General features: G+C 43.8%; 1 protein-coding gene and 1 long non-coding RNA gene across 5 annotated transcripts in view; one reads left to right on the top strand and one right to left on the bottom strand.

Annotated features, from left to right (window-relative positions):
* The window catches only part of astn1 (astrotactin 1), a 260,250-nt gene that overhangs the window by 43,334 nt on the left and 194,639 nt on the right, over window positions 1-22,277 (bottom strand). The window lies entirely within an intron of this gene.
* Window positions 10,642-21,418, top strand: LOC130538714 (uncharacterized). 3 transcript variants are annotated; one of them, XR_008953964.1, is made up of 3 exons: window positions 10,749-11,080; window positions 16,623-16,962; window positions 17,277-21,418. It is a non-coding gene; the product is annotated as an uncharacterized LOC130538714 (long non-coding RNA). The 3 variants fall into 3 exon arrangements; XR_008953963.1 differs by having other exon boundaries at window positions 10,831-11,080; window positions 16,623-16,755; window positions 16,821-21,418; XR_008953962.1 differs by having other exon boundaries at window positions 10,642-11,080; window positions 16,623-21,418.

A 22,277-nucleotide genomic window follows, 5' to 3' on the forward strand; every position in this document is an offset into this window, starting at 1 on the left:
AATGCATCAGCTGTGTTCCCAGCAGCATTAAATATTTAGCAGCCCATTTTAAATCCAGCATTTGTTTAGAATCATGTTTCTTACTTGAGCACTGCAGCAAAAACAGCTCTGCAGTGTTAAATGTCTACATGGGGGTGGGGGGAGAGTTTTTTTCTTTTAATGACTCTAATTTTCTGTGATTGTAACCCAATTAATTTCATGTTCAGTGTGAAAATTCCCTGGAGACAATTTTATTGACTTAAGGACGTACGGTAGCTCGCCCACGTTTAAAGAGACAGCTCGGAAAACACACGTGTTTCACCTGATGGCTGTTCACGTGCTCTGAACTGGTTTGGGGTGAGATTGCAGAGGAGTCGGGACCAGCAGAACCAGTCAGCGTCCTTACTGCACTTGAGAAATAAGGTTCTTTCTAGAACCACTTGGTTCCCCGGCGTGGGCTCACGGCTGGTCCTTTTATTCTACCTCCTGATTTGTTTTCTTCTGGGTCACGACGTCAAAAGTGCGACGTGAAAGTGAACCGAGCCAAACTAAAGTGTAAATGTAAATGTTTCCAGCATTTGCAGCCCAATGGGACCCGATAGTTTCCCTTCCCCAACATTAATGGCTGGCCAGTCCATGTTCACCAAGAACTACCTCTGGAGATTCTATTTCCACCTTTAATGGGATTAAATTAGAACTGTGACAGCAGGAGTTCCGCCCAGGCTCCATCTCCTTCTATCAGGGACTGAATGTTCTAGGACACTACAATGGTTGAGTTTTTTTTTTTTTTCTCACCAGAGCTGCTTTTATAGAAAGGCAATTTGGAAACCATCCACTCTGCAAAGGTGTCTAAGAAAAAAAATCATTACTTTTTCTCGGAGTGGAGCTGCGCTTTTTTGCCTGGTTACCGTCATCCTTCACGAGTAGGCGAGCAAATCCTTGCGTTTGGTGCTGCAGAGTGTTGGGAGGGAAGAAGAGATCGGTTTATCAGTGGAGAGCAAATCATATTACTGAACAACGCAAAATGGCGGCGCAGCATCGGACCCACATTCTTCACCGAAGGGACAAACATTCTGCCGCCTGATGGACTTATTTTAAGAAACAACGCAGGCCAAATAAGCTTTTCTGAGCAAATTCCTGTTGGGATGTAAGAAGAAGAGTGGATTTAAAAGACAAACTAAAAGTACAGTGGTGCAGAGCTTGAAACTATTGAATTATTGAGCACATCTTCTCCTGGATTACACAGAAGAGAGCTGTGTAAAGTTCACAACAGTGAGCCGGGGAGGACTTTTATCATTTTTCCCGTCTTCCAGCAGAGGTTTGCTGAAGGCTTCTGACGAGCTCCGGAGCCGAGCACAAAAGTCCCCGGCTGTGTAAGAATAATGAATGTGACGAGAAAACACATCTCCACGGGGAGTCGCCTTCTTCAGCAATTATCCTCCAGCAGCTCACCTAACCTCACACATCGTGTATATTTAGAAAAATGCCTTTACTGACTGCCACTCTGCATTTATGCAAAGGTGCTCCAGAGATACTTATATAAACATATCGGGCCTAATTAAGGAAGGCTCGAGCGCCTCCACGTAATCTGGGATTGGAGAGTTTTTAGTGATGATCCGGTGAGATTTTCAGCCTCTTTCCCACTAAGACTGTCAAATGAGCCACTGATATGATGCCTTCACTTCCCCTGCACTCCAGCACTGGAGACAGTCTTTCCTCTGGTTCTGCTACTCATTTAAAACCACACAGAGTGGTACAAGAGCTCTTCTTTTTGAGTCAAAAGGTGAAGTTTCTGCACTAAAATTAGATTTTTTTAAAAAAAGGTTATCAGACGTCAAAATGATTCATATAATAAAAGGGAGAAACAGAAGTAAGTAAACTTTCACTAGAGGCTGCTACAAGCACAGTTGTGTGTTTGCTGTGTGTATGAAGACCAAACCCCAATGCACACACACACACACACACACACAAGTTCTCCGTTGCCTCAAAAGAACAGGCTGAATTTTATCGTACCTTGAAGAAAGTGCTGTTCTCTGACATCATTATCAACATTTTTGATTATTGAATACTGAATGTTTAGCCGTCTGGGCTGTGTGAATAATAACCAAGAAACCTTGCTGAATAAAAGACTGCAGGCTGTGAAAGGTTAATTATTCCATTGTTGTTGACGACAGTTAGACTGTGACAAAGTCTCATTTTCAGCTCTGGCAGTAACGGACTGTATATTTCAGATACAATAGATACAGTTCACCTTTAATCAGACAGAGAAAATCACTGTTTCCAGAAACATAAAGATGAAAAATAAAATTGGAGGATTGAAAAGGACAAAAAGAATGAGCATAAATATAGTTGGTGATTTGCACATGAAAGGCAACATAGGTGCGATATAGCGTGACCTCACCATCCTGCAGAATTTTCACACTGAACATGAAATTAATTGGGTTACAATCACAGCACATCCTAGAAGGCATTTAATTTCAAACGCCGGCGCTGAAGTACTGCAGGAACGTGTTCAGACTTTCTGTTTATGGCAGTTTTAAAGCAGGACAAGCAGAAGTTTTTCATGAATATCTGAGAAACTTTTAATGAAAATATAACTGTTCAAAGGAATAAATGTTACCCAACATGGATATAAATATTCAGTAAAATCACACTGGTCAACGTCTACTTCTCAGACATCCTGAATGCATTAAGAAGTGTCTCATTGTTTTAGGCTTTAACACGAAGAATTTACCATCAAAGGGCAATATGTTAAGATTTTCTTTAAAGCGAAAGACACCAGTACATTAGGATAATCATTTGTAGAGTTAAAAAAAAAGGTAAAACAGCAATCAAGCTTACCAGCCAAACCAGTAGGTACCAAAAAAGCTTCTATACATAGGACTGGATCAGTTCGATTAACTTTAGCACGTATGAGCTGGATGCGTGGGAGAAAGTTGGACTTTATGAGCGTTACCGAACAACCACTTGAGACTGAATAAGCCCTGTGGGTTCAGGACCCTTTCCTGTTCGTTTTCCATGGTGGTACCACGGTAATGGCACGTTGTCGTGGCCATGTTAAGATCCACACTCTTGTGTGTCAAAACAAGTTTGTCACTAAAGTCAGATTATTTTGACATGTCGCAGCTGGAGATGACGACATCTGTGAATTTGGATAGATGCTCCGTGATGATTCTCCCGCGAACCTGCGTCTGATGGATGATGGATAGATTAATCATAGATGCCACACCTGCCAGTGGAGCTCTTCTGATAGACACCGCTTCACAAATATTGTCTGTTGGGAGCTACAAGAACTGATATAGCTGACATTATTAAGGAAATCTGCAAATAAGTGGAAGCAGTTCAACCAGTTCTCTGGGTTTTCCATTAGGGCGATGAGAAAGGTACCTTTTCAGTACCTTGTATTTCTGAAGTTTCAAGTGGGCTGAAAATCTTAAGGCCCCTGGTTGTCCAGGAAAAGACATCACTGGATGAGTTATGAAAGGGCCTCATTCACAAGACTGAAGCCCGCCATTACTTTGAGTACTGTAAATGCAAAACTGGTCGCAGCATGCGAAGCAGCACCGTGGGCCGGAGAGGGGGAGCAGACTTTTATGTGCTCGGTGGCTAAAGGGAGAATCCAGTGGCTGGTGAGCTGATGGACACTCATGAGTTCCATTAAAGCATTGTTGAGAAAAGCTTTAAAAACTGAAATGCTATCATCAGACCGCAAAGAACAGCAGTGGTTGGAGTGGGTCTGGTCTGGAAGTGGTTTAATCAAATAGATGCTATTTACTGCACCGACCAGTGAGCATCAGGAGCGAAAGTGGCCTCGACTCAACCACAGAGTTGTAGGAATCTAGACAAAGGGTTGTTTATTCTTACTTTAAGCATATGTAATGTTACCAGGGAGATGAGCAAGAAATGTTGTTATTTTCTGTGGGCAGGGGATGCGCTAGCTGGTTAGCGATCCATGCTAATTTTATGTTCTACTTGTATTTTGTACAGTAAGCAGTACATAAAGGAAATGGAAATTACTATAAACCGTGTCCAGTCGAGGTGTTTGATGGAGAACCCCCAATACAACCAACGGTAGAAGGTTCTACACACCAACCTATAGTCAATTTGTTCTCCAGTCCTTTTTTTGTCTCACATTCTGTATTTTACATATTCTCTTTATGTCTTCTTATCTCTTTCCCTCCCCAATGCCAGAGATTAAAATGAAACCTGTGAAACACACTTTTAAGTGCAGCCTAGCCATAGGAGCTGCCCCAGCAAATGGAATATAATAACCTCCACCCTCTCCGTGTGCCCCCCTTCAACTCACCACATGCTGCGGGTCCATTCAGACAGGAAACATGGCTAATTAGGCAGTGAGCGGAGTCTCTCTGCAATTACTGCATCGTATCTGAGACGTCGGTTAGGCTTGTTAGAGCCGACTGCTGCTTCGTTAAGACAGGACTGAGGGCGAACAGCAGCAATAACGTTGATCTGTAGCCGCAGCGCTGCTGAATTCGCTCACACATTATCCCGCATCCTCCTGTCCATTGTCTCCTCTTCCTCAGTCAGCAAATGAAAGACGTTAAATCGTATCAGCAAACAGGTTCTTGTTTGAACAAAGATATCAAACTTTGCCACGCTGACTGTTGAACACAATGCAGAATCATAAGTGCTGTTTTTATTCAGCACCAAATATATCAAAGAAAAAAAAAATTACAAATGAAAAAAATAGTCCTTCAATAGTCCTGTAATTTAAATATCACCATCATACTGTAAAGTAAAAGAAGAATTTCCTGAGAACATAGAGGGTATATTACCAACAAGGCAACATCATTAAGGTGAATATTAATATGACTTTTTATAAATATCTATGTCATTAATAGAATATATGAAATTTAACTATTTCAATATCTGTATAATTTGTTCTTCCATTATTCCATTTTAAAAACAAGTAAAAACTGAAAAATTGCTTTGGTTTTCTTGTTTTTTTCTGTTTTAAAACCAGAAGATATGCTGATATTGAACGAAACACAGAATCGGCACCCTCATAATCATTGGGAATAGTTTGGATTTCCAGCCAAAGTGTAGACATCTACAGTTTCACTTCAGTTGCAATGATTGACTTTTGGAAGCGGGAAAACACACATCAGCTGATTTCAGCATGTGTTTTGCGGCTTTCAGAAAGTTCTCTGACTAAAATCGCAAATAATTCCTGGGATTTAGTGGGGTTCTGCTTCTTTGTTCCGTGTAATATCACACAACCAAAACTAACCTGGAAACCTATAGTTTTCTCTCAATTTTCATCTCCAAAACATAGTTTTTTTGTTTTTTATTCCCTGTAATTCAGTTTTGTTTTGTTTTTCTGTTCTGGTCTTAAAAGACCAGACCAATTTTTCAATTTTCAGATTCTTTTGCAACGGACTAATGAAAGAATGAACCACACATGGATTCATACGGCCGCGTGCTCCAACACATGAGGTATAAGAAGATTCAAGAGGATGACCCTGGATCAGCTCTTAAAGCTCCTTCACAAATGGCTTATAAAGTAGAAGCGCTCTCATCACAAACAGACTGACTGAATTCTTGAATGAAAAATGGAGGGAGAAAAGGAAAAAGAAGAGGAGAACACCTTGGTCGGTCCCACCTGGTGGAACGAACGTCACCAGAAATACAGCGACAACTTTGGCGGTCATGCAAAGTTCCAGAGGTCAGTCTGACCCTGTAGAGAAGAGGTGTCAGCGTTACTCCCTTCCAGACATCCCTCTCTCCCTCTCCTCATTTGGAGGGTCCTCTTCTCCCTCAGAAAGAGCTGCTGCTGGGACCCCTGCGAGCACCTTGTTGACTCTGGCTTTTTGTCTTGCGGTGAGCGACATGGCGCAAATTTGAACGCTGCGGTGACACCCCCTCAAATATTGTGCCTGTAAACAGCAGCTTGGTGATCTGCATACACGCCATCTCTGTTTGCGCTCTCTGCCGTGGCCCGTTTGTCTGTGAGAACGGGCCGATAGTTGCTATGCAGCGCGCTGAGGCGGCAGCAGCTGGTTGGAGCCGCCACAGCACCTCCACACGCAGGCAGACACGTGCACATCTGTCTGCAATGCGATCACACGCATAATTTCTCTTTTTTAAAATTAGAATAAATGTTATTGAACTTTTCTCTTAACCAAAAACTCAGAATTTAGTTCATCAAAGGTCCAGATGTCGTCAAATGAAAGATGCTGTTGAATCAGGATATGACCCGGGTGACTCGGGAAAACCTTCAATTGAGGCTCTTTCCGCAATGTCAGGTCAGTAGTTTGATACACGAGTGTGGCTCCCCAAAGCTCGCGACCCAGAACAAGTTCTTTTTTCCTTTAAATTGCTAACACGCTAAAACAACATGCGTAGCCCAATTATTTAAACTAACGCACAGAGCGCAACGCATCTTCCCAAGTCTCCAAAACCCTCAACGCTTCTTCTGCTTTATTATTATTATTTTAAATGCACGAACATGGTTGCCTGCAGAAGATGCAACCACTGTTTGCCAATTCACGCCGCTGCCATACCACATGAGCTAATTGGCCAACATATACAGTATTTGTGACCTGGCCAAACACCTCAATGGTTACCAATGTTACCACTTCAAACAGGAAGTAAGCCAAAAGGTCACTAATGAAGCTATGTAGACAACAGAAGAAGGAGGGAGAGTGCGAGGTTGGGGCATAACTGGTAGAGTAGATTGTGGCCAAAGAAGACAACATCTTTCAAATGTAATCATAGTAACCTTAATCGATCATGTGACCAACCATAGGCCAGAGCCTTTCTAAAAGAGTGAGAGCAGGTGGAGGAAAGGTTCAAATGCTCACCTGGGTACAGGAAGCTGCATTGAAAACCTGGTTTTGGGAAAAAAAATTAGATACTGATGAATTCAAAGCCATGTCATCTAAGATGAACAAATCAGAATGATGCAACTTTATAAAGCGACTTTTGACATAAACTCCCAAACAAACAAAGAGCTCGGATGAACGTGTGGATGTAATCACAGTATTGACAGCAGTGCGCTAAAGTCAACATCGATTCCCAGTGTCGGTCAATGTAAACACCACATTGACTGATTTTTGTTAATTGGATTACTAGAAATGGATGCTCACGCTACTCAACAAGAGCTCATCCTCACACATGCGGCTGGCTTCAACCAAGCAAAGACCAGAAGAAAGAGAAACATAATTGGCAACAGAACCATTCCAGCTGTTCCTGGCCAACATGGTGGAAACCGCCCACTGCCATCTCCAAATACACTGTCATGCCAAGCCTAGACCATACACCACAGCCCATATTCTCACATTTCTGGTCGCGTTCCACAACATTCTTCTACCACCAGAGAGTATCACTGAGGCAGACCATCAAAGAAACTGGTACGTTGTAGTCTGGGACAACACCCTCAGCGCTTCTGGTGCAGCACCTCCCACCATGCTGTGCATTTCTGAACCCCCACAGAAGGGTTCTTGGTGTTGGGCTTACGAGCGGCAGCCCTTTGTGTGCACGCCTCTTGTGCAGGCTGTGGAAGAGCCATGTGGCGAAATTGATATGGGTGCGATTCAGGGATGGATGAGGCGCTCGAGGCATTTCTTCCCTCGGCGTCTGGCAAGGGAAGACGGTGCCTGTGATGTGGACGAGGCGTTGTGGGCAGACCCAGCTGTGCGGCAACATGCTGCCTAATTATTCTTCTCACCTCTTTTTTTCCTCTATATATTTTCCCCCAATTTTCTTTTTCATTTGAATGTTTTTTTGCCAATAGTAAGTGAATATTCTGCTGTCGTAAAGTGACCCATTAAAGGGCTCAGCTGTGGGCCTCCACAACCATCTGAACAAGCAGCGGCTTGTCACTGATTTCTGTTAGTGCATTAAATTCACCATCAAAACATCCCTGATGTCAGTTTTTCCGAAGTTTTTAACACAGAGTAAAGACCTGTTTGGTTAATAATGTGGTTGAAAGCATCTCTTGGTTTTGTATTTTATATCTCTTCTCTGAAGGTTCAAAGAACCTGATTTAAACATCAAACAAAGTTTCCATTATTGTTTCCATCACGACACCATAAGTTAAGTGTGACCAGAGGTTCCTGCAGATGCTGGGCGGTTGATTTGTTGGAATGTATAGTCCCTCATTCTTGCCTTGAGTTCAGGATATTTTTATATTATATTAATGCAGCATTAAAGTTTCAGATTTCTAACAGTTTCAAACTCGCAAACAATGGTTTTAAATTTGTGTTTATTCACTGTCTAAATATATTGGCCCATATCTCTGCTTCATTAGCAGCTATCCTGTCATGAGAGCCTGTTAGTAATAAAGGTGTAAAAGCACTTTAAATGCTCCAAAAATCCAAAAACCTGCTAACACCTTTCAAACTGCAATTAATGGAAGCCCAGGGCTCCAACTCCAACTGGATTAATTCCACTGCCACAGAAAAACAACGACATGGAAATATGAAAATGTTAAAGAAGAACAATTATTCTGCAGCTTTAAAGGTTCTTGGTGTTTGCAAGATTTAGCAGAACAAAATGGTTTTCCCCTCAGACTGTGGCTCAACATTCCATAATCTGAGGGATCGATAACAGGAGATTCATTTAAATACAGTGACCCTGTACAAACAGCTCAGATCTGTAGTTCTCCTGTGCGGAATGTTGACTGACTGTCAGCTCCAGACACACGTCCTGACATCTACAGCACCAATTAACAATTGCAAGAGTTTAGCAAAAGGGCTGCTGATAATGAAATGAAAAGAATTCTCAAGGCCATTCTGGCCTTACCGACATCCTCCTCATCTCTCCGAGCGTTAAAAATTCAAATATAATAGAGATAGAAAAATGCATATTTTTAAAGCAAACCTTTGCTTTGTGTGTATGGAGAGTTCTGGTAACACCAACCAAAGCTGTCCTTCTCCGAGGACCCTCGTTTCTCCACCTGCAATCAGCTGATTTTAGCCGTTAATTGATGTACAGACTAGGAAGCGGGTATATCCAAAGACGATGTCAGCAAACCTCAGCAGCAACCATCAAATAGTCTAGTGAAACAGTGTTCTCAGCATCTCTGGGTGACACCGACATAACTCCTGATGACAATCATTATTCTCCGCTTCCCAGCATCAGTCCTGGCTGATCACCAGCAGACAGGTCAGTGCTGCACATGTATTCATATGCTGTCCCAACAGTGAATCCCATCGGCTCGGAAATGAGCCCGCAGAACTTTATCAGTGAGCTCACAGAGCATAGAAGAGATGATGTGGTCTCCTGTGATCGTGCACTGGAGCGCTCACAACCGATTCCCTCAGAAGACAAATGCTCCATCACACAGATGGTTTTCCACTTGCTGAGGGGTAAAAAATACCTCTTTTACTCGAGTAGTAGCGCTCCACAGTGTATTACACTAAAACCTGCTGAGACCAACCCAGATGCTTTCTGACAGAATGGTGTTTTCCTGTTTGGAACACAGTTGGAACTACTTTTATCCCTGAGCCTCTCTGTTCCCAGTGAGGGTTGGACTCCACCAGGGCTGCCCTTTGTCACCAGTTCTGTTCATAACTTTTATGGACAGAATTTCTAGGCGCAGCCGGGGAGTGGAGGGTGTCGAGTTTGGTGGGCGGAAGATCCCGTCGCTACTTTTTGCAGATGACGTAGTTCTTCTGGCGCTATCGAACAGGGACCACCAATAAATGCTGGGACGGTTCGCGACCGAGTGTGAAGCGGCAGGGATGCGGATCACAACCTCCAAGTCAGAGTCCATGGTCCTCGCTCAGAAAAAGGTTGAGTGCCTTCTCCGGGTTGGGGAGGAGGTCCTGCCCCAGGTGGAGGAGTTCAAGTATCTCTGGATCTTGTTCACGAGTGAGGGTAGGATGTGAGATCGACAGGCATGGTGAAGAAGGAGCTGAGCCGGAAGGCAAAGCTCTCGATTTACCGGTCGATCTACGTCCCAGTCCTCACCTATGGCCAACAATGTTGGGTGATGACCAAAAGAACGAGATCGTGGATACAAGCGGCTGAAATGAGTTTCCTCCGCAGGGTGGCCGGGCTCAGCCTTAGAGATAGGGTGAGAAGCTCGGATATCCGGGAGGAGCTCGGAGTAGAACCGCTGCTTCTCCACATCGAGAGGAGTCAGTTGGGGTGGCTCGGGCATCTGGCTAGGATGCCTTTCGGACGCCTCCCTTTAGAGGTGTTCTGGACATGACCCACCAGGATGAGGCCTCGTGGCCGGCCCAGGACTAGGTGGAGAGATTACATCTCTCGTCTGGCTTGGGAGCAGATGGGGGTCTGATGGAAGTGGCTGGGGAGAGGGCTGTCTGGGCATCCCCCCTGAAGCTGCTGCCCCCGCGATCCGTATCCGGATAAGCGGGAGAAAATGAACGAACGAACGGACATCTCTGGATCGTATAGAACCATCCATTACATCAGCTTCTAATTTTTAGAATTCTTAGTCTCAATGATAATCTGGATAAGAGTATCAGACGAGCTGAATTATCAGATTTTTTAACATTATATGACATCAGGATTGTCCACCAGGTGGCGCATTGGGGACACTAATGTAGTGTGTAATGTATTCACTAATGTACAGAGAAATCATTTTCTCATTTGCATGATGTTTTACTTTTGTTTTAAATTAATTTAAACTTCTAGGTGTGTCCTGTTGGTGAACATGAAGAACTTACCGGAGTCACGTATCTCCCTACGTATTGTCAGCTATTTATTTATTTCCCAAAGCTTCCTGTAGTAGCTGTAAAAGTTTGATCAAATTCCATATGTTTCCTCCTTGGCAGTGTCTGCTTTTCAAGGTGTCAACTTCTGTAACGTGTGAAATTTCCTTGCTGTCTTTATCAGTTGACAACAACGCTGTAGTGGAACATGTGCGTGAGGCTGTGGGGTTATCTCGCACACACACGGATTCACACTTGTGGTTGGCATCCCAGACAGAACTGAGGAACTAGAGCTGTTATCACACACATATCTCTAGACAGCCGCTATCCAAATGTGTGCACTTGGCTCGGAACAGCACGCCACAGCGAGCTTTTCAGACACGCTAGTCTGGACAGTTGGATGGAGCAGAGGGAGGCGGAACGAGGAAGAGTCAGTTTGGATGCTTTGCCAAAGAGAGGTGAGTGGAACAGAGGCAGACGGCGGGAAATTGTAAAGCTGAGGGAGTTTAGAGGCGGCTGAAGCCATTTATGGCCATGATGGAGAGACACAGACAGTCAAGACAAATGAGGGGGAAATGGAGTGATCTGGGAGACAGAGCAGCCGATAGGGAAGAGCAGAGGGATGACGCACCGCCTGCATTAAGATGCTCTGTGTCAGGAAATTGGCCACTGACCCGGCACTCGTTGACAAGCCGCAAACTGTCTGTCAGAGCGTCCAATTTAACAGGCCAGTTGGCTCAGTGCTCAGTCCTAAACTGTACGGGCGAAGAAAGGAGCGTGTTTGAGTTTTTAAAAAAAGGCAGCAGTTTCATCACGGTGTGTTCAGGATCATCTTGATAGACAGAATTCATAAATTGCTTCATGGAAATAAAAATAGATATCTGTAGCCTAGCTAGTTAGCTACAGGTTAGCCAACAAGCTGCTTATAAAGGCAGAGAGCACAAGTCACGTACACTCAGAGGAAGCACACAGTGGTCTCATTAAATTCCAGTTTAAACTTTTCTACAGTGAAAAGACTGAACAGACACACAGACACGGACATGCTAATGACCACAGCCAGACAGTTTTCCTCACACGCATCCTCTGTTGCCTGTTGCCTGCCAGAATGGATGTTGAATGATACATATGAATATTGTCACTGTACTCTCGTATGCCAGCACTCCCAATAATCATATTAGATCATAGAGATCACAAAATAAAGATAGACACACAGACACACACAAACAGCATGGTTGGACTCTTGAAATTCATTTTCAGTTTTAATCTTCTTTCTCTGATTATCTATCTGTCTGTCTGTCTGTCTGTCTGTCTGTCTGTCTGTCTGTCTGTCTGTCTGTCTGTCTGTCTATCTATCTATCTATCTATCTATCTATCTATCTATCTATCTATCTATCCTGTCATCGCCTCTCATCGAAACTCCACTTGCTGATTTACTCTGCAGTCCCTGAGAGAGCGCGAGCGCCTCGAGTACACTGAGGGTATTTGTGGATGAATGATGGTTTCGTATTGATTTGTGATGAACTTGCACCAAAACCACATGTGTGTGTGTGTGTGTGTGTGTGTGCGTGCAGGACTTCGAGTACATGAAGACAAACAAATGGCAGTGATAAAATAAAAAGCAGATAATTGCTGAGGGGCAAGTACCGTACATCATAACCCCAGCTATTAAACCTATTGTGTGTAATTAGGCAGACTGGGTCTTTTTACAACCGCTGTCCAACCACATGATGATATTAACTTTACACAACAATAAGTCGGGACAGCATAACCAGGTATTATTAGAAAATCGGTACAATTTCTTTTTTTTTTTGTAAATTGCCTATGCCGATGTTGATAAGTGGAACTTGTGACTCCCCCGCCTGTGTGTGACCTGATCGACAGGGTTAACGCCTGCAGGCAGACACAAAAGTCAAGTGGAGGGACTTCCTCAGCAGATTCTTCTCCGTTTGAGGCTGCGCGAGACAAGCCAGACACACATTTGTTCATTTTATCATCAGCCGTCTGATGGGGAATCGAAGAGGCTTGCTGACGATTTTGATAGTTCGCAGGAAGTCAGACTGTAACGCGGCGGGGTGATGTCGACTGAAGTCGTCCGTGAATGATTAAACACTGTGTCTGCAGCCTGCACTCCCAGTAATGACATATCGCAGCAGCAGTCTGGAACAGGCAGTGCCTCTGGGGTTCAGAGATAAGCCTCTGGGTGTGTGAGAGATCATCAAAGGTTAACCAGGCAGGTGATAAAAGCTTTGTTATTTTGGTCATGCTGGGGGGGGGCAGTAGGTGCGGCGCTGCGACAGGTCGGAGGACAGTCCTGAAGGGGTCCAAGCAGACAACAGCCGTGTTAGCAGCTTCTGTGATTCATCCCTTAGATGCAATATTCTGTCATTTGTGCTGCAGAGCTGTGATTGTCATCTTTAAACCCCTCCCCCACTGCCCCCCACAGTGTTCTGACCTTTTTACCATTGTTGTGCATGGTGCTTTTGATATGAGGCGGCACACCTTGTCCAGAATTTAAAAAAAGAGGAAAGCATCCATTTTAGGGACACTGTAGCTCTTTGAGATACCAAAAATTTTCTCAGTGAAGTCACTTCCAAACTGAAAGAAAAATCATACAATTGAATAACTGAATTTCATTTCAGCTCTTTCCATCTATTTAATAAAATCTGTCCTAAAATAGAAATAGTGCTCCAACTTTGCCTCAGTTGTCCCACTTTGTCCTCTACAGGAACAAACAGGAAGAGTTATTCCTTGAAAAGCTTGCCACGCCGGGTCTGGAGGAAGGTTTCTTCTGCGGGTTACTCAATGATTTAAATTCCGCTCCAAGTGCAAGCCTGCGCAAACAACTTTACAAGCGTATAATCTGAAATATTTAAGCGGATTGTGTTCCTCCTGTCGTTCATTAAATGTGCGACGTTTGGTATGGGCTTTTGCTTTCCGGCAACATTTTTGTTTCGCGGAATTTGAATGAACACATTTTTTTACCCGCTTCCTCCAACACATAAATTACAAGCAGTTTAACCTCTGCACTCACCCAACACACGACAGTTATCCTCAGAAAAGGTCGAGTTTGCCACAAACATATCAGCATCATTAAAAGGTCTGATTTAATTGCCCCCAGATTTACTGTCACAATAAAAAAGGCTTTGAAGGTGCTGTAGCACAGAGCGTTCATTTGAAATGCCACACTTCTGATATTGTATAACTGGGAATTTCCATCATGGGAGCGACCGGGCTCCTGTCACAGAACAGAGTGTTGGTCCCGGACCTTTTCAAGTGTGAAAACAGGCTAATGCTTGACGCTGTCAAAAAGTATCCCCGTGCCACCCACACGTGCGCTAACTGCTGCAGAGATGTTTGGAGGATAGGGCGCTGATGTAAAATGTTCTGATTTAACCTTTAATCACTCTGTGAAAACCCTGACTGATCAGCAGGGGGTGGGGGTGGGGGTGGGGGGGCAGGCACAGAGGCATCAGAAGGTAACTGCCTCACTCTGAAATGCAAAACCAGCAGTTCAAAAACAAGACCTTCACCGCTGTTTTAAAATCAAATACATTTTCAAAATGATCCACCCCCCCGCCCCGACATCCATCTGAGTCAAGGTTTAAATGTGAAGCTTGGGAAGGTTATGACTTTGTCTTATTTATGTTAAATATTAGCATCTCAAACATTTTTGTGCTCCACATTCTGGACCTGAGTGTTGTTTCTTTTAATGTAACTATCTACGATTAAAGACTTTTTGTGCATAAATATATGTAAAGATATGTGTCTATATAGAAGCTGAGTCCAAGTATTTATTAATGAGTCATGGTTCGGTTATTCTGTGAAAAGGAGGAAAGCACATTCCCTTAAACATCATCTCAGTTGCAAAACAAGATAATTAATGCTAAAGAAACCAAATCCAGGAAAAATGATTTTTGTGCTGATCTTTGTGGGACATTAATCTCAATCTCAATTAGTCTCAATGACAGCCTTATTTACACCCATGTACACTTTTGCATTTGTGACCTCTTTTTGGAGTTTTGTATTGCATTTGTTGCAATAGGTCACCCCTCCTTGAACTGCTACACTTCGTGTGCCCAAATGATCCTTGGGGCTTTGTTGTCAGGGGCCAGAATGCCCCTAGTATGGTCTAGGATGTTCATGTCGCCTGGATTGGTGGTCCTGTGTGCCCACCCTGGAGCCAGGCCTAGGCTTGTGGCTTGCAGGCAAGCGCAAAATGGCTACATGGGCTCACTTTCCAATAGGCTCATTATCAACAGGAAGGTCCATGAGGCGCCAGTGCAATGTGGTCTGGGGGGCCCCGAAGACCCAATACTGGACCAGAACCCTAGCTATAGGGACATGTAATGTCACCTCACTGGGGGGAAGGACCCTGAGCTTGGGGATGTTGGGAGGTACCGGCAAGGTCGGGCTCACCTCCATGCACCACTTGGGCTCTGGAACCCAGCTCCAGGAGCCCAGTTGCCCAGGGTGAGCATTGATGGGATGATGTGCTTATAGCTCCCTGGGGCAGCCGCCACTTAAAGTTCACTGGGGTGAAGAAGAGTGTCGCTTCCCAAGAGCTTCAGGTTGGGAATAGGTCTCTTGTTGTTGTTTGTGTCTACAGGCCAAACACCAGCTCACAGGGTAACAGCAGTGACACCTGGAGGAGTGTGATTGGAAATGGCCATCTTGATCTGAACTCGTGCGGTGTTCTGTTATTGGACTCTTAGTTGCAGCTTGTCAATACCGAACACCCTGTTTGAGCCAAAGGGTGTCCATCACTGCACGTGGCACCAGGACACCCAGGACAGGCCGGAGGTTGGTGATCAATTTTGTTGGAGTCTCATCTTCCATTCAGCTGCTGCTCCTTCACATCAAGAGGTGGCTGGGGCACCTGTTGCGGATGGCCCGTGCACACTTCCCTTGGGAGGTGTTCCAGTCATGTCCCAATGGTTGGAGTCTTAGAAAGAGGCAAGACATGCTGGAGAGACTATGTCTCTCACCTGGCCTGGAAGTGCCTTGGAATCCTTCCGGTAGGGCCGGAGGAAGTGTCCGGCGGGGGGTGAGGGAAGTCAGTGCATTTCTGCTTAAATTGCTGCCTCCGTGACCCAGACACGGTTAAGCGGATAAAGACGAAACGAGACGAGACAAGACAAAAGGTCAAGAGCTGCGTGTTCATTTGGTTTCTAATGCAGAGCAGACTGTGTCAGGTTTGTTACAATCCCATTCCATCGACTGTGACAGTCATGATTTTGACTGACACTACCGTCCCACTGAGCCAGCGTCTGATGAGCTGTGACGCTCCCTGACAGCTTGGGAATGAGTGAGGGAACCAGAATGTCATACAATCAAACCGATAGTGTGAAAATTAGTTTTTTCAAGAGCAAAGAGAGCGAGCAAACAGCACTCTCGGCTAGAAAATGACACCTACGCGCCTTCCAGAAGGTCAGCTAATACCTCAGTTACACACTCCAGCAACAGAGTTCATAAAATGATTTTTTTATGAAGCAATTTCATTTCGACTCAAAGTTTGTCTCCACTGGCGCCAATTCGGCCAAACCAAACACTTTCCCAATGTCTTCCATGACAGCTGAGCAAATCTCATCTTCAGCCTGGATCCTCATGTGACTCTGAAATGTTATCATACCCTGAAAACTACAGGCAACAGATGTTCTAGGTAAACACAAAAGGAATAATAATAATAAAAAGAGACATACTGTATATGAAAAGTATAAGGATAACGATGCAAAGAAGCTCAGAATGAGGACTCCACTACAGGCAAACCGAAGGGTTGTCCCTGGTATTCTGACTCGACTTCTGTGAATTATAAATAAAATTATTACAGGAAAAGGCCTCACCTCTGTTTGACTGAGGCCGTAAATTAAAATGATTCACCTTTCATCCAAATCATGCATATCAAACGGTCGTGTAAGGGTAAGACACTGTGGATGGTGTTCAAAGACATTTGTTTGACAAAGATTTTGTGGTTCATTGCGCTAATTTCCATGTCGCCCTCAGGGCTTTGAAGCATCGGAGTAGCCTCATCAAAGCAGATTCGATAATGACAGTGACCTTCAGGTTTTCCACTTCCATCTTCCCTTCACCTGGCCAGGACTGGCTTTTCTGCCCTTTTATCACAACTGTCCATCAGGTTTCTGTCACATGCCATAAATAAGCAATGCAAGGATGTATATGTGGAAATATGTTCTGTCATAGGTTCTCCTGGATGAAGAGCCAGAAGATGTTTGCTGAAGGAACAAAGTGGCGGAAAACTCTCCAGAGAACAATATCCAGAGGAGGACGTTGGAAAGACAGAAGGGTTAAAGGAAGTGTGAAGCCTGATGGGAGAGGGGAAAGGGTAAAAAGGGGAATCACAGGCATTTTTTATTCTGGAACTATAACACCAGGAGGGAAGCAATAAATTAATAGGCAAAAAAGGAGGAGGGTTGGGAAGGAGGAGGTAGAGAAGAATGAACTGAGGGAGCGAGTGACTCTCAGAAGCAGGCCAGTGTGTAAATGTGGCAGGATGAGCTACCCCAAGGCTTCCTCCACACTCACACATCCCCAGAGAAGCAATTAACAAAGAAATTATGGCAAAACTATTCAGCCAAAGGCTGTGTGTGTCTCTCATGCTGTTTAAGTGTGCTAATCACTTCTTCCATTATTGTACAGGACGAGAGAGAGAAAGGAACAAAAGACCGAGCCATGTTCACATTAAGGAAGAATGGACATATGATGTAATGAAGAAATCATATCTCGTGTCATACTTCCAAGTTTTATTAAATTATACAATTAAAATATGGATGAGCATAGAATTAATTAAAGTCAGACTATTTCATAGGAGAAGAGGACTATTACACTTAAGCACCAAGATGAGATGTTTCTCTTCATCTCGGGGTTTCTGGGGAAGAAAACAATTTTTGGTGGCGAGCTATCAAGTATGTGAAAATCTGTGATGTGCGGTGAACAATGAGACATATCTGTTACACAAACCACGATTCCTCTTATAATCTAATGGCACCATGGCAACACCAATCATCTGCTCAGCAGTTGATGATTACAGTTCAGCCCACATGTTAGATGTGATCATTTGCACTTGACGAAGACACCATAACACAGTTCCATCCAAAGTGGTCAGTGATGTTTCCCACAGACAAGACTGTTGACCACCGACGGTCCAACAAACCAGACAATAAAAATTTGGAATTCTCTTTAGCCACCAGCAATATCTGTACAATTCTATACTCAATCTGGAATTCCTAAATTCCCAAAGTTAAAAATGTTCCTCTTATTGGAAGTGAGCATGGCTTGCATATGCTGCTGGAGAGGGGAAACAGAGCAGTATCCAGATACCTCCGTGACACAAATACCTCTGAGCTTCAGCCCAGAATACACCTTTGTCTACCTGCAGCAGCTGCTGCCATCACATCCACTCTGCACACTCCTCTAAGCCCAGCAGCTGCCCGCCCAACCACACCGAGCTCATCTAACATTTAAACTCAAGTAAATACTGCAAATGAAACAGAGCTCATCTAATTCAGGCATTCAGGCCTGAACGATGTGTGATGGCAGCGCCTCAACTCCATCATGAGCAAATTAGCCAACTTCTGTTGCGGTAGTCCTGCTGTGTATGGCGGGGAGCTATTTTAAGGTGGAACGTGTGTCTCACATCTGAAGCTCCAGATAGTGTCGCTCACGGGAGCGGCGTGCATTTTATTAGCCTGCTAGGAGTTTGAGGTGCACTTGCCTCTTCCTCATTCTCATTTTCATTGGTTCAAAATTTTATTAATGCATATTTCAAAACAACAGTCAAACATAAATCAAATCATCTATATTTCTGTAGAGTCTGACACAATCAAAATTGTCTCTAGGTGCTGCCCAGAAACCCAGAGCCTGACCCCAACAAGCAACATTGGCAAAGAAAAACTCCTCTTTAACAGGAAGAAATCTTGAGCAGGACCAGGCTCATGTAGGGGAAGACCCTCCTGCTGATGGCTGGCTGGGCAGAGAATCATAACTCATACATGAATCATAACTCAAACATGATGAATTATTTTTCCCAGCTTTTCCTAAAAAAAAAAAAAAAAACTCTCTGGAAAGCTGCTCTGTGCAGACACAAATTCCACTTTCTTGTACCTACATGTGCAATTTGTCAGGAAGACTGCAAGGACCAAATCTTTGTCTTCTCATTTTTATATTTGAACAGTTAGTATGTGTGCATTCCTTTTAATCTACAATTGTCCCTCAGACGGGACACATGATGTCGGTTTCCTGTCTGTCAGGTGGGGGGCACTGCAAAAAAAAGATGAGCCCACATCTGAACTGCCCAACTGTTGCATCAGACCACATGTGACAGTGTCAAACAGTGAAGGAGTAAAGAATCAGCTATAATCTCGTTATCACTTTCCTTTCTTGACTATCGTCCTTATTAATATTTTGTTCTATAATTTTTATCATATTTGATAATATTTTCTCTGACTTCAGAAACAGTGGGGGCTTCTCTCTGGAAACTGGAGTGCAATACGGTTTCCAGTTCTCAGCAGATGTTTCTTACCCAAAATAATGATGCACATAAAGTATGATTATCTTAATTAGTATGGTCTTTTGGGGGAAGGGGGGAGGGGTCCTGAGGGAGGGTGCGGACCTTATGTTGGGAGCAGCAGCTTTCTTACGTTTGCTGTTCGCTAAAACTGAGCCGTCCAATGATTAAACTGCATGAATAAAGACTGTGTCAAGAATCAGAAGATCAGAAAAGTTTTCAGTGTGGAGCAGGTCAAATCCTCAACTGCTAAAGCAGCTAAAGACTGTAAGGACATTCTGGAGACAGCTACAGGACAAAGGACATGTTCTTAAACTGACCCCATGAGTTATTGATGTGTTATTGGCACATGTGTGAAGACTGAGAAACCAGACATCAGAATCCCTTGTCAAAACAATTACAGATACTGATATAACTAATGACAGCCGGACTCCTTGGAGAGCATTTTGGCATTCAAATAGAAGAAATGTATAAAAGAAAGGAAAATGAGCTACTATCCAGTAACCAAATACTACTACGGCAGTCATGGGGAAATCCATCAGCAGACTCTATTTTGAGTTATTTTCATCAAGAGCTGATAATAAATCTTACTTTGTCCCTGAAATACATTTTATTTATGTTCAGGCAATAGCCCCCGAGGTCAGAAAAAGCCCCCAGAAGGATACAATGCTCAAGGACCCCCTGAAAGCAATTCCACTGTTAAACATGCAGCACTTTTTAACCTTTAATTCTAGAGACTCAGCAGTTAAATTACAACTCTCTAAACCACGGCGTCTTTTGATTGAAGCAGTCGTTTCTAAATGAGAACAGAGACCATTTTCCCCCGTCTGCATTGTCCATCCATCCTTGTTATAAAAGCCGTCTTGCCGGGGTCCCAGGACCCAACACTCTCTGAAAAAAAGCCAGTATTAAGACTGACTCTTCCATTCCAGACAATCGATGCCATCACTTACCCACCGAGTCAACCGCTGATTACAGTGTCCCTCAATTTACAGTCGTGTAGTGGGAAGTGGGAGTGGGGTGTGGGGGTGCTAAGTGATCCAGTAGATGTCCCACCTCTGTGCTCATAATAAAACTCCAGGGATAAGTGCCTGCAGAGAAATACCTTTATTTATATACCTGATTTCCAGAAAATAATCCAGTCAGCAGGGTTCCACGGTTTCTGTAGTGTCGGTGTGTGAGAGTGTGTTCATTGTCCCTCTTCCATACACCATGCCTGCACCAGAGGGGTGATGTTATTAAATGTTTCCTGCAGCTTTCCCTTCTCAAATGTGACCCTTCACCTGCCGCAAAGCCAATAAGACAAAACTGGAGGTGAGGCTAAGTCAAATTCCCTGTGATCCTGCAGGACGAAAGGAAACCTGGAGAATGAGCGCCTTCCATTTTACAAAATCTAACAACATCAATTCTGGGTGGTAAAAAAAAAGACCTGGTTATGAGGCGCCCCTGTGGAAATGCTGGCTGTGATCAAACGCTGCTGGCGGAGCCAGTCTGATATGCAGACCTGTATCCTCTGCTGAGGGTTACTGGAGATGCTGATCAGGTGTGACTGGATATGAAGACGTCTGGCTTATGAGCACACCAAGCCAAATCATCAAGCCCTGCATTGATGTAACATCTACTGACTGTGGTAGTCCCCAAAAAAAGACCACACGATTCCCAGTGTGTGGAGCCTCGATTTGGTGATAAGTAATAGGTGAACTGGCTATAAGCTGAAGAGTGATTGGATCAGGGGAATTAAATCTAGGCTTTTACAATGAAGACGTCAGAAGAACCAATTAAAACTATTAATTCAATCTTAACTGCTGGGACGCGTCTGTCTGTCCATCCGTCCACCTGTCTGTTCAACTTTATCAGCCTTTTTAATGAGTTCCACTGGAGCTCATTTGCTGCTGTGATTAGAATCCAGCTAATAAATTATGCGTGTTCACAGCAGGTTGAGATCCTCCTGTTAAATTCTTCTGATGGACAGAAACCTCTCTCTCCATCTCCCCTCTTACTCCCTCCTATTGTGTGTGCATCTGTGCGTGCGTTCTCGTACATGCTACCTATTGAGAACCAAAATGTGCATTTCACCCGTAAAGAGAGGACATATTTGGAGGTGAGGACATGTTGTCTGGGCTGAGACTTTGTTAGATTTTGTTTATGCCTTTGGCATTTATTGTAACATTAGAGGCTGGAGGATGTAATCTGTCTCTGAGTGTCCTTACAAAGATAGAAAAAAGAAGAATGTGCATGTTCTCTATTTCAATAAATGTAAAACATGTAAACTGCATTATTTTGTTAAGTTATGAGTGGGGAAAAAGCAAATCACAACAAGAATCCTTCTAGTTCTCTCATACAAGGCTCCATTTGTATTCATGTATTCATTCAAATAATGGTCAGGTGTCTGTATGTTTGAAGTTAGCTGCTAAGTTAGCTGATCCACTGGAAAATGGTGAGAGTGGATGGTACCACATGTCTTTGTCATTTCATGTCTACGATCGGCACAGAGGTCTGGAAAATATAACATTAAATGGGAGAGATAGAGATTATGCCCTGAATTCTGTCAGATGACCCACATTTCCTGTGGAAAGATGTCCTAATTTTTTTAAAAAAATGCCAAATTATTAAAGAAATGCGCGTGAACAGAGCAGTGGGATCGGAACTCTGGGAGACGCGACATCAAAGAATCAAGAACAAACAGATGAAAAAAAAAGCCCTCCGCACACACAATTCCATCATGGCCAACTCCACCTGAGACGATTCGCATGTGATGGGACCGAAGAGTGAAGGACGACAGAAACAGACGCTCTTACTGTAACAATGGAAACAAAAGGACGCAAACTGTACCTGCAGAGGCGTTACAGTGAAGACCGCCATAAATAAACCATGAGCAAGTCTTTGCTTATGCATGCGCAAAGAGCCGTGCACACACTACAAAATATGCTGCAGCCACTGGTCGCTGCATGTGCAGTAATATGAGTACGAACAAACAAACAGGGAGCAGCAGGAGGTGGATTCTGCAGGGTTTTAACCCTCAGATCTCCTCAGATCTGTAACATAAAGCCTACACCCCCAAATTCCCCCAAAAGTGAATCCTTTCTAGTACTGAAATCAGTTCTTGTTGTGGATTATTAAAAGCAAAATACTCA

The sequence above is a fragment of the Takifugu flavidus genome, chromosome 15, assembly GCF_003711565.1.
Source record: "Takifugu flavidus isolate HTHZ2018 chromosome 15, ASM371156v2, whole genome shotgun sequence".
In the NCBI taxonomy this organism is placed as follows: Eukaryota; Metazoa; Chordata; class Actinopteri; order Tetraodontiformes; family Tetraodontidae; genus Takifugu; species Takifugu flavidus.